We start from the raw sequence: 7739 nt of genomic DNA on the forward strand, positions 1-7739 counted from the left end.
CACACTATGGCGGGAATCTGCTGTACAGGGCACGTTGTACGATGACCTGTCGCCAAAGTGTCTCAAGTAGTCTTCACACACATCGCAGTTGGAAATGATTTCAGCGAGGCATAATTCTAAGCTCAATTATACACCACATGGGAACGAAACACAATGATTCCCCTTTGACAAAAGAGTCACGCTTCAACGATGTGCAACGGGTCAAGAGCGAGCTGTAATGTCGTGGTGTCGAAGTAGGAGAACAAGACCACTATATAAAAGAGGCCTCGAACTTCGACAGCTTAGTTCCGCACCCAGAAACAACGAATCATGAAGGCACTGGTGAGTGTGCCTATCTTTTCCCACCAGCCGTAATTCTACCAGCCGCGGTTGTTGATAGGATAAGAAGGTGCAACTTCAGGAAGCAAAATTAAGGGAAAACTGATGTTATTGCAGGCGCCATGCTCTTGTACTGCCCTGTTCTGAAGGCAGCCAAGATATTTCCAGCACCGAAATTGATTATCACCATTACTAGTTAACCACGAAAATAGGCTACAATTTTACAGCAGTAACGACGAGAAGGCGCAGCAGATGAAGTACTGAAAACAAATTTGAAAACTAACGCTGGGCAAAAAAGTGCTTCATTAATTTTAATATTATAAAGATGGAGGTTATGTTTAGTCAAGCGGTTGATGTTTTTGCTGTTTTACTGATAGTTGATGTATTCCTTGGTAGTTCAAGACAAAATATTAGCTTTAGTTGAACGTATGTTCATAGCAAAAGATTATATTGTATTTTGTGCTGCGAAGAACTGAATCTGTTGTTCTGTTTCTCTGCTTTTGTTGTTCAGCTGTCTATCTGCGTGATTGGCTTGGTCCTGTCGGTGGCCAATGCCATCCTGCTGAAGGGCCTCGCACTGGGAGCCCTCGGGCTTGGTGCGGGAGCCCTGCTTGGTGCCAGTCTGGCCCGTGGTGGTGGAGGCGGAGGGTACGGCTACTACGGTGCGCCCTATCCAGTGGCATTTCACGGCGGATACGGACGCGGATATGGCGGTGGATATGGAGGGCACTATAGCGGATCCTACCACGGCACATACCACGGAAGCTACGGTGGCTACGGTGGTGGCTTTGGTCCTGGCTTTGGTCCTGGCTTCTAGTTGTCCTAAAGAACTTCGTAGTACCAGGCGAAAGGTAAGCGCCAAGAAGTGTGACGTATCTGTGAATATGCTTTGCTCAGAACTTAATAAGTGAAACGCTGCTACGATAGGCTGTACACGGCTGTTTTTTTGTGAATTGTAGTCTTTGCAAATTTGCAGTGCATTAGTGATGGAATTGGCGATGGTTAATATATGCGTAAAGTGTAATGATTAGTGAACAATGACGCCATGGAAGAAACACTGAAAGAAAGGTAGTGTAAAAAATGCAGGAAGCAATGTTGATATTCTCACCAACCAGGAAAAGCGCTGGTCCTGCTATATTCCCCTATCATTCATTATCTGTCTCGCTGGATGATCAATATTGTAGCGATTCAAGTGACACGCTTCGAAAAGGACGAACTGACTGGCACGTGAGAGCCACTCTAGAGAAACAGGACAAAAGGATAGAGCTTGCGCAATCCTCCAGAGTGCGTACATGCAAGTAGATCACAAGGATCTACGTCTACATCTACATCGTGTCGTTAGGATGAGAGCGTAGTGCCGCAACGTTCTGTTCGACGTTACATTTTGCTGGCAGCGCTGAGCCATGCGCACCCGAAGCAAGCCTACCGCGATAAGAGCAACAGCGGACGGCCTGCAGACAAAGGCTGTAGAGAAGGACGCATCGCCGACAGTCCTGGAGGTACAGTGGGATCCATGGCAGAACCCGCCGCAGCTCCGACATCGATAAAGGCGCCACACATTCCACATGACCTAGCTCATACGCAGCCTTCTGTCGAGCGTGCGCCCTATCCATCTTGTCAATCAAGCAGTGGTGAGTCACCGTCGCTGGCAGACTCCCTCCAGGCACTTGCTTCGTTAGCTGCAGCTGACCGCAGAGTGCTTATGCAATAATTGGACACTCGCTTTGCAACTAGCCTTCTTTCTCTCGAGACCGCGTTCGCTTAATGTGCATCGGCTGTTGATGACGTCATCGCAGACGTCGCTGTGCGAATCTCTGTCATAGTGACAAAGTCGGACCGTCACTCTCCTGTGTGTCCCGCGGCAGACCAAGGCGTTTCCACTTCGACTCAGCCTCACTTTCTTGCAGCACAACTCAATCCACCTACCTTTGATGGCACCTCATTGTGGGCAGCGTTTCGCACGCAATTCGAGTCCGCTTCTGATCTAAATGCCTGGACTGTTGAAGACAAAGCTCAGGTACTTGTGGCACAACTCTGTGGCGCGGCGGCTGAATAGCCCTAATACATACCGACAATCACCCGTTCCAACTACGAAGTTAAGGTCTCGACGGCCGCTACCAAAATTGGTGACCACGACCTCCATCAGCTCTACCTCGCACAGCTGAAACACGTCCGTCAAGGTCAACGTGAACTTCAAGAGCTCGCTGCTTACACCGACAGCCTTTGGCGAAAGGCCCTCTCAGGCTGCCCTTCCACTAGCATGGAGCTCATTGCCGCTAACACCTTTGTCGTCACTATCGGTGGCAGCCACGACGAGCGGCTTGTACGACTTGCTCACCTAACAGAGAGCTCATCCGTTCTTGCCATTGCTCTCGAGCTGGAAACAGTGCAGCGCTCGTAAAAAGCTGACCACGCATACAGACAAGCCTTAGTGGAAACGGCGTCAATAGCCCGACATAATGCTTTTTCGGGACGGCTCCGTCAGGTGCCGTCAATTCTCTGGTGCTACCTATGTGGCGACGGCCGACATTTTGCTCGGGACTGCCCGCGAACGTTCGAGCCTTCGACAAACTCGGCTACCGCTCGGAAATTTCTCTCGGGAAAATGCAATGCTACAGTACATTACTACTAAATAACGCAGAAAAAACTGCCTTTACAACGCCGGAGGAACTGTACCAGGTTAACTGTCTGCCATTTAGTCTCTCCAACGCTCCTATTACATTTCAGCGACTAATACACCACGTCCATGGACATCAATGGCTTTGGTCTACCTGGACAAAATTATTGTCTATGCGCGTACATTTTCTGAAGACCTTAGATGTTTGGAAATCGTCTTGAAGGCGCTCGAAGAAGCTCACTTCCATATTAAGCCTTCGAAATTCTTCTTCGATTTTTCCAACGTCACCTACTTTGGTCACATGGTCAGGGCTAAAGGCGGCAGCCCTGATTCCACAAAACTTCTAGCCATTGTCCTAACCAGCTCGCGCAATCCGTGATTTATGCACAGCACAGCTACAGGACGCAGAAATTCTTGTCCCATCCGATAACTGTCAGATGAGGTACGCAACCTTAAGCGTCGTCATGAAAGCTTTCTAGTCTAGCACCGGCATTGTCAAAATGAGTCGTGCCTACCCGTCGTGTGGTGGCCACGCCACAATCGGTACTATTTATATCTCAGGACACTCCAACTTGTCATACCTGAGTCCAACTCATAACAACTGGGACGAATACGTTGCCGCCGCTGCGTTCGCACTGAATACGTTCCAGTAAGAGGTCGCACGAGAATCAACATTCAAGCTCATCTATAGAAGGACGCCGAGACTTCTCAAACAAAGTTTCTTTGGTTCTCACACAACGCTGCACCACAGTCCTCCTGGTGCCAGCGCCTCCGAACTTCTTCGAAAGACTCGCTTCAGAGCTCGACTGGCCATAGCGCCCCAACAGGCAAAACTGCGCTCATCTTCTCTGCAAAGCCCTTCCCCTTCGTTTGAACCAGGAGACCTAGCACAGGTTCGACGCGTCCAGCGTGTCCCGCAACGTCGCCAGAAGTTTTTGCCCGGTTCGCCAGTCCATTTCGTCTAGTACAGGCTCTAAGCCCCATTACTTTTCGTCTTGCCGCTATTCCCGAACTAGGCGCCAAAATACGAAACTGCGTTTTCCACGCCCGTGCTAGCCAACCTAAGTGCTACAACCCCGAACTGCAGATTCTAGGGGAGATGGAGGTTGTAGCAGGTCAAGTGGCGCGCTTTGAAAAGGACGAACTGAGCGGCACGTGAGATCCAGTCAAGAGAAAGAGGACTAAAAAGCATAGAACGTCATATGATCGAGTCATTCGACTGAGAGCATCGTGCCAGAACGTGCTGTTCGACGCGTAGGCCATACGTGGCGCAGCGTTGCGATAAATGCAAAAAAAAAAACATAGCGAAACAAAAAAACAACTATGCTGCATGATTTCGATACTGGTTATATTTATCGGCATCGTCTGTGCAAGTAGATGTGGATGAATTGATACAAAGGGTCCCATATGTAATTTGTGCCAACATTTTTCGTGCATTAGCAGACTTCTTTCAGGCAAACAAAGAAAACTTTTATCTAGCACGTAGCCCAGGATAGCGTAAGCGAAAATTCTGAAAAATGTGATTGTTTTGTAGATGTCAATGTAGATTGTTTTCTGCATATTTTCCAGTATCACGCTTCATCCTAAAATGGCTCGTAAGATGGGTCAAAAATGCTGGCCCAGTGAAAAGCGTGGGATTGAACTTATTGTTTACCTTGAACTCAATTTTCTCAAAACATGTCTATTTGTTATGTCGGTACCATTATTTTCAATATGCCAAAAGATAGCACGCTGATTGGTTACGTGGCAATACACTGAACCAAAATTAAGGCTCTACAGTGAATAGTATTTTTTGATGATAAGAAAATTTTCAAGAATCCGTCTAAAATTATGTGTGGAAAGAAAGAAATCCTTAATGATTAAAATTTTTGCATAAGTATAGTTTTTGTTCAGTAGATACAAGAGAAAGTACTGAACAAAAGGATACAAACATGTGGCCCATAGTTCCTTTAACTATATAAGAACGTGCACTACAATATGCACGAAAATACATGGGAAGTATAGGATTTACCTTGTCCCCTTTATTAAAGAATTTCGTCACATCAGTCATAGCTCCTTAAACTTATGTATTTCTTTTTCTGGAAAGCCGCCTCGTTGCTCTAGGTGAAGAATTCAGTGCTGTTTATTCGCCTGAAAACTTTTCCTGGTGGGAAAAATGTACGCTAAGAAGACACAACACAAATAAAGGCCATAATGGCTCTATGCGACGTTTTCTATGAGACGTTTTATGAGAGGATTTAATTTTTGAAACAACCATGCATAAGCGCATATGTGTATATGTAAGTGTGGCGAAGGAAATTACATCATTATTTCTGTGACATGCTTGTGAGTGCTGTATTAGGAATGCGAAAAAGATGGCTGTCCACAAGGTGTTGTCTATGTGATGCCGAACGCAAATTATGACTTCTAGTTTTTATGTGTCGAACACAGATTAAAAAACGTTAGCTTTCGCACCGTCCATATCTCTTGCCCTTCTTGTGTATTTAGGACATAAGACGCTATACGCAAGGTTTTTTGGGTGAACACAATTGTTCACTTCCTGTGATATGGTGGTCTCCTCGGAATTGAGTGGTAACTCTTTAGAAGCACATAATCTCCATGTAATCGTTTTCTGGCTGAGGCTTCAAGATAAACGTGAACCTACACAGCCTATGTAATCTGAATGTGGTCTCATTGCAACTAGAAAACAAGTTAAGAAGCTATTCCCCAATGACAGTCCCGACGGAGCCTGCACGGTAGGCCTTGGAGATATCATCGCTGATAGGCTCGTGTACATAGAGAATTCGTAATTACCATTAACAACAAATAAATGTCATACATTTCACAGGTGCTTCGGCCATTTTTCAAAGTCTTATAGCTGTGCCGGTGCAATATATTTCCTTGGATGCAATTCTCACTAAAAATAAATAGCATAAGGGAGAGTTCAGCGTCCGTAACCGCTATGAGCGACCAAGACAGGCGTTAACATTGCCTGAGCAGAGGTTTGTTAGTTGAAGAAGCGAATATTTATTGACAAAAATTGCAATAACCTGAACAGTGGAGGGTAATTTTTAAAAAGCAGTTACCGCGAATGAAGTTTTTAGTGAACCTAGGCCATTAAATTACAAATTGTTTCAAGGAAGGTTTCCTGCGATGTGCTTGCTTTCGCGTTGTCTTTCTGGAAGAATTGTTCATGTCAACCACTCGTCGAGAAATTTCTGCTAATATTGACTTCGAAGTGATTACTATTGCCGCTGGCCTTTCACTGTGGTTATTGCAACTGGTGTATTACTCAATTTTCGTTCGATATTCGATAAATTTCTTTATAATGAAAGGCGTATATTGTGTATATCTTCTTCGGTACCCGTTTTCGGCACCCAATCACTGTTACAGTGTTATTTATCGGCGCAAGATGCGCCTGCAAGTATCGAAAATTCTAATGCTGCCGCCAATTTCATAGCAAAATAGTCTTTCCAAGTAAGATTGCGAATCTGGATGCTTGGATTAGATTCACATTTACAAACGAAGGTCAGCGCTAAGAGTAGGGACGGAGAAAAAATTCGCTATACACACGTGTTCTCGTAACCGTGTTCGTATTGGGCACTTCTTTCTGTGTCCCTTGTATTTATGCTTTCTTTTGTTTTCAACCATGGACCCCATGTAAACCGATTGTGCGCGCGACTGTGCGTGTGATTGTGGGCACACTGCACAAAGGAGTATATTTGTTGCTCCGTGTGAGCTGCTTAACCTGTCTTCCGTCACTGAAGCTTTCCTTGCGGTGGTTATTTTATTTTGTGTGGTAAACCACTTTCCAATCACTTTCACAGCATTTAATCCAAATTATCTGGTACTATAAAAAAATACAGATCCTACGCGCTCTGCTAATCGGCTTAGGCGAAGCTTTCATTGGTGTCAGCGAAGAACGCTGTTCTTTGTTAAGAGCTATTTGCAAGTGTAGACGCTACGCCCCACTGGACACACTTTCACCGGGAAACATGTTAGCTCACCAAAACGTGTGTTGTTCAAACGTGCGGATCTTACTCTTACACACACACACATTATATATATATATATATATATATGGTTCGATGTTTGCTGTTTGCTTCGCCTTTAAAATAGGCCTCCCTGAAACATACATTTAGGAACCTACTATCAGCTTCAAGGAGCGCAGCTCCTTGAAAGACGGTGGGAATTCTCTGAATGTATTTCACTGATCGTTGCCTGCCTTTTTTCAGGTCACACATTTGGACTGCCCTCACCTACGGAAAGTTCACACCTCAGCAACGAAATTGCGCAGCGGAATCGGTTCAACGAACAAAACATTGTACATAGTGTTCTCCTATCTTGAACAAATTAACTAAATAAAATGTTTATTATGCAAAGCTGTCAGTGCTCACGTCATACTTTGTAATGAACTCCCATGGCGCCAACAAAAGTGCTTGTGTGATTCCGTCAGCAAACATAACGTCACCTTGATGATCAATGTCGTAAAGCCAACATACATCCCGTGAAGCACAACATATTCTTCAGCGAGCTTGGCACGCGTCAGTGATGACGCTTACCGGACCAGCATAACAAGCGTGTAACGTTTAGGCTCGATCGGTCCTGCCGATCTTTATCCTGAGTTCTTGCCTTCATGAGGCTAACGGAACATTTACATGCTTGAATGCTTGAGTGTAACTCTGCGCTTACGTGCGGCTCTGTTCTTCAACTTTCCCTTCGGATTCATGATGACGCTATATATATATATATATATATATATATATAGAAGTAGGACGGCCGGAGTACTTCAGATCTGGTGTTCGACTAACGGAAAGTGCAGCCG

At 45.3% G+C, this 7739-nt stretch overlaps 1 long non-coding RNA gene across 1 annotated transcript; it reads left to right on the forward strand.

The window, feature by feature from the left end:
- The first annotated feature begins 853 nt into the window (after nt 1-853).
- On the forward strand, nt 854-7296 carry LOC126531970 (uncharacterized). Its single transcript, XR_011894632.1, has 2 exons — nt 854-1169; nt 7150-7296. It is a non-coding gene; the product is annotated as an uncharacterized lncRNA (long non-coding RNA).
- Nucleotides 7297-7739: the final 443 nt, after the last annotated feature.

This window comes from Dermacentor andersoni, chromosome 5 (genome assembly GCF_023375885.2).
Source record: "Dermacentor andersoni chromosome 5, qqDerAnde1_hic_scaffold, whole genome shotgun sequence".
NCBI lineage: Eukaryota > Metazoa > Arthropoda > Arachnida > Ixodida > Ixodidae > Dermacentor > Dermacentor andersoni.